This window comes from Mustela nivalis (genome assembly GCF_964662115.1).
Source record: "Mustela nivalis genome assembly, chromosome: 4".
Classification (NCBI taxonomy): Eukaryota; Metazoa; Chordata; class Mammalia; order Carnivora; family Mustelidae; genus Mustela; species Mustela nivalis.
Genome location: NC_139023.1, coordinates 114,051,654 through 114,063,533, shown reverse-complemented (window position 1 = coordinate 114,063,533; position 11,880 = coordinate 114,051,654).

The following is an 11,880-nucleotide window of genomic DNA, read 5'->3' as shown; positions in this document are numbered from 1 at the left end:
CAAGAAAGAAACCCTAAGCCCAGCAGGAGAAGAGAAATCATAAAGATCAGAGCAGAAATCAATGAAATAGAAACCAAAAAGACAATAGAGCAAATCAACGAAACTAGGAGCTGGTTCTTTGAAAGAATTAATAAAATTGATAAACCCCTGGCCAGACTTATCAAAAAGAAAAGAGAAAGGACCCAAATAATTAAAATCATGAATGAAAGAGGAAAGATCACAACTAACACCAAAGAAATACAAACTATTATAAGAACATACTATGAGCAACTCTATAGTTGAACCAGGAAGAAATAGAAAGCTTGAACAGACCCATAACCAGTAAGGAGATTGAAACAGTCATTAAAAATCTCCAAGCAAACAAAAGCCCAGGGCCAGACGGCTTCCTGGGGGAATTCTACCAAACATTTTAAAAAGAACTAATTCCTATTCTCCTGAAACTGTTCCAAAAAATAGAAATGGAAGGAAAACTTCCAAACTCATTTTATGAGGCCAGCATCACCTTGATCCCAAAACCAGACAAGGATCCCATCAAAAAAGAGAGCTATAGACCAATATCCTTGATGAACATAGATTCGAAAATTCTCACCAAAATACTAGCCAATAGGATTCAACAGTACATTAAAAGGATTTTTCACCACGATCTAGTGGGATTTATTCCAGGCCTGTAAGGTTGGTTCACCATCTACAAATCAGTCAATGTGATACAACACATCAATAAAAGAAAGAACAAGAACCATATGATACTCTCAATAGATGCTGAAAACGCATTTGACAAAGTAGAGCATCCCTTCCTGATCAAAACTCTTCAAATTGTAGGGATCGAGGGCACATACCTCAATATCGTCAAAGCAATCTATGAAAAACCCACCACAAATATCATTCTCAATGTAGAAAAACTAAAAGCTTTTCCACTAAGGTCGGGAACACGGCAGGATGTCCATTATCACCACTGCTATTCAACATAGTACTAGAAATCCTAGTCTCAGCAATTAGACAACAAAAGGAAATTGAAGACATCCAAATCAGCAAAGAAGAAATCAAATTATCACTCTTCGCAGATGATATGATACTATATGTGGAAAACCTAAGAGACTCCACTCCAAAACTGCTAGAACTTATACAGGAATTCAGTAAAGTGTCAGGATATAAAATCAATGCACAGAAATCAGTTGCATTTCTCTACACCAACAGCAAGACAGAAGAAAGATAAATTAAGGAGTCAATCCCATTTACAATTGCACCCAAAACCATAAGATACCTAGGAATAAACCTAACCAAAAAGGCACAGAATCTATACTCAGAAAACTATAAAGTACTCATGAAAGAAATTGAGGAAGACACAAAAAAATGGAAAAAATGTTCCATGCTCCTGGATTGGAAGAATAAATGTTGTGAAAATGTCTATGCTACCTAAAGTAATCTACACATTTAATGCAATTCCTATCAAAGTACCATCCATCTTTTTCAAAGAAATGGAACAAATAATTCTAAAATTTATATGGAACCAGAAAAGACCTCGAAGAGCCAAAGGGATATTGAAAAAGAAAGCCAAAGTTGGTCGCATCACAATTCCAGATTTCAAGTTCTATTACAAAGCTGTCATCATCAAGACAGCATGGTACTGGCACAAAAACAGACACATAGATCAATGGAACAGAATAGAGAGCCCAGAAATAGACCCTCAACTCTGTTGTCAACTAATCTTTGACAAAGCAGGAATGAATGTCCAATGGAAAAAAAGATAGCCTCTTCAATAAATTGTGTTGGGAAAATTGGACAGCCACATGCAGAAAAATGAAATTGGACCATTTCCTTACACCACACACTAAAATAGACTCAAAATGGATGAAGGACCTCAATGTGTGAAAGGAATCCATCAAAATCCTTGAGGAGAACACAGGCAGCAACCTCTTCGACCTCAGCTGCAGCAACATCTTTCTAGGAACATCGCCAAAGGCAAGGGAAGCAAGGGCAAAAATGAACTATTGGGATTTCATCAAGATCAAAAGCTTTTGCACAGCAAAGGAAACAGTTAACAAAATCAAAAGGCAGCTGACAGAATGGGAGAAGATATTTGCAAATGACATATCAGATAAAGGACTAGTGTCCAAAACCTATAAAGAACTTAGCAAACTCAACACCCAAAGAACAAATAATCCAATCAAGAAATGGGCAGAGGACATGAACAGACATTTCTGCAAAGAAGACATCCAGATGGCCAACAGACACATGAAAAAGTGCTCCATATCACTCAGCATCAGGGAAATACAAATCAAAACCACAATGAGATATCACCTCACACTAGTCAGAATGGCTAAAATCAACAAGTCAGGAAATGACAGATGCTGGTGAGGATGTGGAGAAAGGGGAACCTTCCTATACTGTTGGTGGGAATGCAAGCTGGTGCAACCACTCTGGAAAACAGCATGGTGGTTCCTCAAAATGTTGAAATAGACCTGCCCTATGACCCAGCAATTGCACTATTGGGTTTTTACCCTAAAGATACAAATGTAATGATCCAAAGGGGCACGTGCACCTGAATGTTTATAGCAGCAATGTCCACAATAGCCAAACTATGGAAAGAACCTAGATGTCCATCAACAGACAAATGGATAAAGAAGAGGTGGTATATATACACAATGGAATACTATGCAGCCACCAAAAGAAATGAAATCTTGCCATTTTCGACAACATGGATGGAACTAGAGCATATCATGCTTAGCCAAATAAGTCAAGCAGAGAAAGACAACTATCATATGATCTCCCTGATATGAGGAAGTGGTGATGCAACATGGGGGCTTAAGTGGGTAGGAGAAGAATCAATGAAACAAGATGGGATTGGGAGGGAGACAAACCATAAGTGACTCTTAATCTCACAAAACAAACTGAGAGTTGCTGGGGGGAGGGGGGTTGGGAGAAGGGAGGTGGGATTATGGACATTGGGGAGGGTATGTGCTTTGGTGAGTGCTGTGAAGTGTGTAAACCTGGCGATTCACCGACCTGTACCCCTGGGGATAAAAATATATGTTCATAAAAAATAAAAAATTAATAATTCAAAAAATATATATATGTTTATAAAAAATAAAAAATTAAAAAAAAATTGAATCTAGACACTGACCTCATACTCTCCATGAACATCATCTCAGTGCTTCACATACTTAACTGTAAAATGCAAAACTATAAACTCCTTAAAAGGTGACATAGCAGAAAACATAGATAATCTAGGTATGGGGTATGGTGATGCCTCTTTAGATAAAACACCAAAAACATGGTCCATGAAACAAATCACTGATAACCTGACTTCATTAAATTAAAATCTTCTCTGTGAAAGACCATGTCAAGAGAATTAGAAGACAATCCACAGATTGGAAGAAAATATTTGCTAAAGACATATTTCGTAAAGCCCTGTTACCCAAAATATACTAAGAACTCTTAAAATTCAATAAGAAAAAAAATAACCATATTAAAATATGGGCCAAAGATGTTATCAGACACCTCATCAAAAAAGTTATATAGTTAGAAAATAAGTATATAAAAAGATGCTCCACACCACATATTATTGGGAAATATAAATTAAAACAACAATGAGATACCACTACACAGCTATCAGAATGGTCAAAATCTGGAACATTGGCATCACCAAATGCTGGTGGGAATACGGAAAAACAGGAATTCTTATACATTGCTGCTGGAAATGGAAAAATGTACAGCCAATTTGGAAGATAGTCTGGCAGTTTCTTACAAAACTAAACATACTCTTACCATCTGATGTAGTAACCATGCTCCTTGGTATTTACCTAAAGGAACACAAAACTTAAATCCACATAAAACTTGAACACAGACATGTATAGCATCTTTACTCATGATTGCCAAAACTTGGAAACAACAAAAATGTTCTTTAGTAGGTGAATGGACAAATAAACTGGTACATCTAGACAAGAGAATATCATTCAATACTAAAAAGAAGTAATCCAGCAAGCGAGAAAAACTATAGAAGCTTAATGCATATTTCTGAGAGAAAGAAGTCAATCTGAAAATGCTGTATGCTCTATGATTTCAACTACTTGACATTGCGTAAAAGGCAAAACTATGGAAACAATAAAAAGATTGGTGGTTGCCAGGAATGGAGGGAGGTAGAAGACTTTTAGGGCAGTGAAAATAGTAGTTACTATAATGATGGATCTACCTCAGTATGCAAAATTCTAAACCTATAGAATATACAACTCTAAGATTGAGCCCTAAACTATGGACTTTGGGTAATTATGATCTATTAATGTAGGTTGTTCTATGATTTTTTAAAAATGTGCCATCCTAATGAATGATTTTGAAATTAAGTGAGACCATGCATGTGTGGGGACAGGGAACATATGGGAAATCAGTAAACTTTTCTCTCAACTATTTGGAAGCCTAAAACTGCTCTAAAAGCAAAGTGTTTATAGATGGCAAGATTTTATTCTTTTTAATGGTTGAGAAATATTTCACAGAATATATATGTATATATATATCCCATTTTCTTTATCCTCCATCTATAAAGGGTACTTTGGTTGATTCTGTATCTTAGCTATTGTAAATGTTGCAATAAACATAGGAGTATGTATATCTTTTCAAATTAGTGTTTTGTTTTCTTTGGGTAAATACCCAGTTATGAATTACTGGATGGATGGACCTAGCAGGCATAATGCTAAATGAAATAAGTCAGAAAGAGAAAGACAAATAATTGCTCTCATTTGTGAAATTTAAGAAATAAAGAAATAAAAAGAGGCAAACAAAAAAGACTCTTCAACACAGAGAACAAACTGGTTGTTGCCAGAGGATGTGTGTGTTTGGGAGGTGAAATAGATAAAGGGAATTAAGAGTATACTTATTATAATGACTCTGACTAATGTGTAGAATTATTGAATCATTATATTGTGCACCTGAACTAATATAACCATGTATATTAATTATATTTTAATAAAAAGATGAAGCTTTAAAAATATTAAAACACTGGTATACAAAAGAATAAAACTAAGAGAAGCTAAAATATTAATGAAATCAGTGGCCAATATAAGAAGTCAGTTGAAGAACAGATAGTAGAAAAATGGGATAATGAAAATTAACATGAAAGTCAATAAAATAAGGATAAATAAGATGAACAAAGTCAAAAGTTTGTGTTTTATGAGTGTTAACCAAGCAGACAATCCTTTTGAGAACCTGATCAAGAATAAAAAGGAAAATGGAAAAAAAAAGTGGTAAAATTAAAAATAGAGTCAGGAAAACCAGAGGTAGCAAATATTAGAGAAATTATTGAGACTATCACAAGAAACCTAACAAGTATTTTGTTTAGCTTTCCTGAATTATTTACTAGAACCTATTAAAAAAAATAAAAAGCCCAAGTATCAATAAATAGGAATGGATGATAAATTTTGTCAAATCATTTATCAGAATCTGTAAAGATGATCATAAGCTTTCTTTCTTAAAACTATCAATATGATAAACTTCATAATAGTTTTTCTAAAATTGAATAATCTTTGAATTAACCCAAGTGGAGGACATACTATATTTTTTTATGTTTTAATATTTTCTAGCAGTTTTATTTAAGATATTTGCATCAACATTGATAATATATGTTTGTTTGTAGTAGGGTTTATTTGTTTGAATTCTTACCTTGTTTTGGTGACAGGTCAGAACAGTAGTTATTCACTTGATACAAATGATTTAGAAGTTGTCCTTTCTCTATGCTTTAGAATAGTTAAGGTAATATTGTAGGTATCTGAGATTTATAGACTTGGGAGAATTGCCCCCTTAGAAGCCATCTGGGCTTTATCTACCAACCCTGCTTAATGATATGTAAATCTTTTCTGAAAGTCCACTGAAAGTCTCTTTTCATGGGTCCTGTAGTTCCCATAAAGCAAACATAATAATAAAGAATGAGGTCACTATGAACTATTCAACCTTTATGACGTCTTCAAAAAGTATATGGATTCTTGCAAGGATGAAAAATAGCAGGGTCTGTTTTCCAAGAGAAGGCAGAATGGCAGATCTTGAACAGTCAACCAGAGATAACTCACCACAGGAGAGTTTTGAAATTTTTCTCTCCTTAAACTTTATTTTATTTCAGTCAACTTCCATAGAAATTTTACTTTCTTTAACTCCCAGCATACATGATTTACTAACTCAAACTTTTTGCAATTTTTTTAATATTACATAGGAGGAGGATTTCAGATTACAGAAGCATGACTAATCCATAAGGATAATCCCGTCTGAAAGTCTGGGTGAAAATCTCGTCTGGGAGAAAAAAAAAAAACAAAAACTGGTCGAATATAATACACACTACAAGAGACCTGCATCATTACCAAAGTTTGTTAGTGAGGAGGTGTAAAAAGTGTGATGAAAATAGAAAGTAGAGAGGAAAGAAGAAATCAAGATAGAGAACACACAGATGATGACAGAGCCTGTGCACTGATTTGGAAGGTACACTTTTTAAATAAGGAGTAAAATGTTTGTTTTATTGTTTTCATGGTTTCTTTTTCAAGAGCTAGAACCAGAAGGTGATATTACAGATCTAGTATCCCTTATCAGAAACTCATGGGGCCAGATGTTATCTAAATTTCAAAACTTTTCAGGTTTTTTAAAATACACATTTTAGGGACACCTGGGTGGCTCAGTTGGTTAAGCGGCTGCCTTCGGCTCTGGTCATGGTCCCAGAGTCCTGGGATCAAGTCCGACATCGGGCTCCTTGCTTGGCAGGGAACCTGCTTCTCCCTCTGCCTCTGCCTGCCACTTTGTCTGCCTGTGCTTGCTCTCGCTTCTCTCTCTATGACAAATAAATAAATAAAATCTTTAAAATACACATTTTATATATACTAACACTTTCAGCAGAGTTCAGCAGTATCTCTCAGTGCAACACACTCATAATACTCCAGCAAAATATAAGCATAACCACATTGTTCAGCTATTTAAAGATTATAAATGGATTTATTCCAGTTCTGGTTTTGTTTTACCATCACCTGAGTTCAAGTCAGCTCAGTACAGGTTGAAATGCTAAAACAGTTAAGGAAAAAAAATCTATTTATAGAACATTTGGATTTTGGCATAATGAATACAGTGATAAAGAGAATTCCTTTAATAGAGGAAAAAAATTAAGTGGCTCACTTTTTAAATTCTCTTTTATTGAAATGAAATAACAATAAATTCTAACACTTGAACTATATGAAAATTTGAGGTTCGGTTAATTTGTACTCAGAAATAAACAAGGATTGTGGCAGGCAACATTTCTATCAATTGGATGAAGAAAAGAGAGGAAGGGCACCTGGGTGGCTCAGTTGTTAAACATCTGCCTTTGTCTCAGGTCATGATCCCAGGCTCCTGAGATTGAGTCCTGCTGTGGACTCCCTGCTCAGCAGGAAGCCTGCTTCTCCATCTCCCACTCCCCCTGATTGTATTCCCTCTCTCACTATCTGTCAAATAAATGAATAAAATCTTAAAAGAAAAAAAGAAGAAGAAGAAGAAAAGAAAGGAGCCCAACCTTGTCTTTACAAAGACATTGCTTAAAAATAGAAGGGCTTGCCTAGAAATTAGTAAATTGTTTCATGAAATATAAGATCCAATATCTTGTTAATCTTGTCTAATTTTAAATGATATATGGACCATAAACAGATAATTAAATAAAATTATTTTGAATGAATTGCAAATATGTATATCTTTAGTCCTTTGAAAGTCTCACATCTTAGATAATGAGACATATTTGTTCAGTGAGTTTACATTGTCAGCATTCATTTCATCACTATAAACTTGCTTTCAAATTTTTCAATACACTTAATAAATATTATATATTTAAAAAGTGATTTTTAAAAAACCAATCCTGATAACCAATTTATAGCTATGGAAACTGAGGTTGATTTTCTTGTGCAATTTTAAGCTATACTAAGTTGGAAAATGGAACACAATAAATTTTCCAGTCCAGACTTGCTGAGAGTTGTAATTTCTTTAAATTATCTTAACTATCCCAAACTTTAAAAATAATTCAGACAGTACATATTTATTATAGAACATATAGAAAGGAGTAAGTAGAAAATGATAAAATGGGAATTTATGTTTTAATTTAATCACTTAAGTAAAAATCTGAAGAGAAGTTTTAGGTATTACTTAATAATTCATTACTCTGCAGGGCTAGCATGTTTTCCTTAAGTTTAATACCACTGCCTCCAAAAAGCTTTTTCTTGGAGCTACATAGTATATTAACTTTTCTGAATAGATAGATAGATAGATGATAGATAGATAGATAGATAGATAGATAATGACAAATGGATATGAAGTGAGAGAGGATTACCACAGCTGCATGCTAAGCTTTAGATGATCTATATATCTGATTAGTTCTACAATTAGTATGTATTTATATATTTATGTAGGTATAAGTATGTAACTGTATTAATGTTGTAACTCACCATAAGGTCTTTCTTAAAACCCAGCACGTTTACTCTTTTAATCCTTCTTGATTATCCAATACATGCATAATTCTAATAAGCAAAAGAAATGAATTAAAAATGGATGAAATAATTGAATGGTTCATGTTATGGTGTGTTCATTATAAATAAGGGATCAGATATCAAATTCAACTGGTAAAATAGTATTTGAATTGTATCTTGGGATGTACACAGAAATTGGAATTTCTTCTACTTCTGCCTGCATTGAATTTATACACCCAGTTGCAGACAGAGATGTATATGCTTGTGCCACACAGAGTATCTACGTCTACTGCTGTATCTTATTCTAGAATGGAAGGAGCAAATAAGATGTTGAAGGAATAGAGTACTTCTTAATTCTTCACAGAGAGGTTGGAATTTCCTGTTTGGGGACTAACACAGAAAATTGGAATCCTTCACTGCACCAATGTTGATTCAAAACTTTGGGAGACTCTTGAGTGAAACCTGAAACTGGTCTCCATACATGGAGGGCAAGAAGAGACTGAACAGTAAGGCAAAACACTCCAGATTGCTAAATGGTAGCTTGAGCAAGCAAGGGAACTTGCATATAAGGCTTGTCTTGGGCAGGCACAAGAGAAGGAGATCTCCTCACCTGCCCAACAGAATCTTAAAAGTTTATACAAAAGCCTTAACTGAGTTTAGTACTGGAATACCATCCAGATGGTCTGAGCAACACATAGCTGTCTTCAAGTAGTGTTCTTGAAAATGGCTTTCACTGTGGGAATGGTGGGTGGAAAGTGCATTCCAAGGACAGAGGAAGTGATGAGAAGCCTCTTATTTCCAGGCTCCAGACTAGAGTCCACATCTTCTCAAACACCTCCTTCAACAACTAGAATCAGCACACTGAAATTACACTCACAGGTTTAGAATGTTTATATTATCCTAAAGGTCTATATCTCATTTTAACGGGAAACCACCAATATAATTTTAAGAAGTTCTGAATTGTGCTAAAGCCTTGTTCCCTAGAAGAATGGACTCTGTTAATGATCACTTGACAACAGTAACTGCAGGCAAGGAAGAGGCAACACAATAGCTAGGTCCAGGGTCTAGAATAAGAATGATTTGTTTTGTAACTAACTTTTTTAAAAATTTAATTTATTAGTTACATGGTCATGCATGTCTAGACTCAATATTATCATCATTGTAACTGGGATATTAATAGTATAAAATTCTCTTTAGGATTAAATAAATTAATCCCTTCCCTGATACATAGAAATGTTAGCTGTTGGAGGTTCTGTTAGTGGTACTATTTTCTCATAAATTTAATGTTTATTTGCTAATTTATACTGAAGACATGAAACAGAGTATGTCCTCAATATTGTTTCCCTTCCTTCTGTTAATTCTAATTTTATGTTATTTACATCTAACTTTGTGTTATTTACAGAAGATATCATGTATCTTAACACTATTTATATCTTTATACATTCATAGCCCACACTGATGTGTGCATCTGTGTTTCAATAATTGACTACAGAAGTCAGTGGAGGATTTCTCCAACTTCAGCATTTCTGAACAATACAGGTAATTAGGTAGATATATAAGTAGGTAGGTAGATGAATAGATTAGATAGATGGATACAGGAAAAATGTTTCCTATCATTTTAGAATTTTGGAAAAGATTATATTTTACTCTAGCATCCTATTGAAAGTTTTATTAACTCTATTTAATATAAACAGTTGTAACATTTTCCAATAACTAAAAGAATAAACTTTGTAGTGGTGTTTACTTTTTAATAACAGTATCTTCTGAGAAAGAAATTCCTCAATAGCAGATGTTGTTTTTTGTTATTAAACACTGCGTATTATGTATGAACATGCAGGATTCACAAAAAGATTGTTCTACAAGCATTATATTAACTTTTTGTATCTTGACCATGATTTCCAATGCTAGTGTAGTTGCTGCATTACAAATAATTGCATTTGAACTAATGTAAAAGATCATAACACTTATTGTGGAAAGTGGAACTTCATGATGAAATGGTTGATGCCAATAACAATTTAGTTGAGAATTATGGTTAGTAAATCATTTCAATTAATGTGTGCTTAATTATGTTTAAAATCTTGTGTGATCCTTGAATACTTTGAGACCAAAAAAGACTAAGGAAATAAGCTCAAAGAAATTTCTGAAGATGAAAAAAATAACTATTTGAAGAAAAATTAAAATATAAGGGAAGCTTTAGTGAGTTTAATTTGACTTTGAACGTATTTTCTGGCAAACTTTAAAACTTTCTTAAATTAACATTTTATGTCCTACAGAGTGATTTTATGCTGAAATTTATACAAACACTAAATTGCATTTAATGGGAGGATACAATTACATGGCTTAAAAAAAGAAAATCCCTAATGATTTTTGGTGTTTATACTTTCTGAAGATTTAGCTCTTTTAAAATTCACCAGTAAGTATGTGGAGTTTTTGTTAATTGTTCCATTTTTGAAAATTTGTAGGAGTCATTTTTATCAGATCTCTACTACTTTCTATATCTCACACATATATTCTTATTAATATGGAAAGTAACATACCTTCATATTATATACTTTTACTGTTTTTTGTCCTGGACACTTTGCTTCTTCTTGATTTTGACTGAATACATTTTTATCACATTTCCAAAAAAAAGGAAACTTAACTGAGAGGTTGTGTAAAAAGGAGAAAAAAAAGCAGTGGGCTAGAATAGTTTGTATTATTTATTCTTTGTAGCTGTATTTTTAGTCATTTTCAGTTCACTTGAAATAATGCAAACTATGACATGACAGTAAAGAATAAACACTCCCTCTAAAACTTTAACCACCAAATCAGTTTGCCCTGAAGTAAATTTGGGGAAAGTCCTGTTTGTGGTTATTAAGGAAAATTTTAATTTGTGATTATTCTGTTTGTGCTGAATACTATAATGAAAATGTTATAACTGTTCCTGTGGTTTTTGCTATTTCCTGTACCTTGTTAATAGCTTTATGATATCATTCATTATTCTAGACCTTTTAAATTCACACATTTTTCCTTCCCAAGAGAACATATTTTTGATGTTGTAGCTGTATAGAAATACAGCTGCTTCTAAATTTGATTATATAGAAGAAACTTCAGCTCTGCCATTTTATGTAACCTTGGATAAATTACTTAGTGCCTCTAGGTTTTATCATATCTACTTATAAAATGGGATATCAACAATAAAACTCCTGAGAAGTGTTTGGCATTATGAAATAAAAATGCTTGTTAAATTCTTAGTAGACATCCTGCCACAAAGGATGTACTCAAAATGTTAATTGTATAATATGCTTTATAAAATATAATATATGAGTTTTATATCCATAATATCTAATATAAAATGTATTTATTTTCATCATCATTATTATGGTGGTCCTTTTATAATGTAGAAATCATATACTTGCATCTTTGACTTTGACTAATCCCTTGTGAGCTA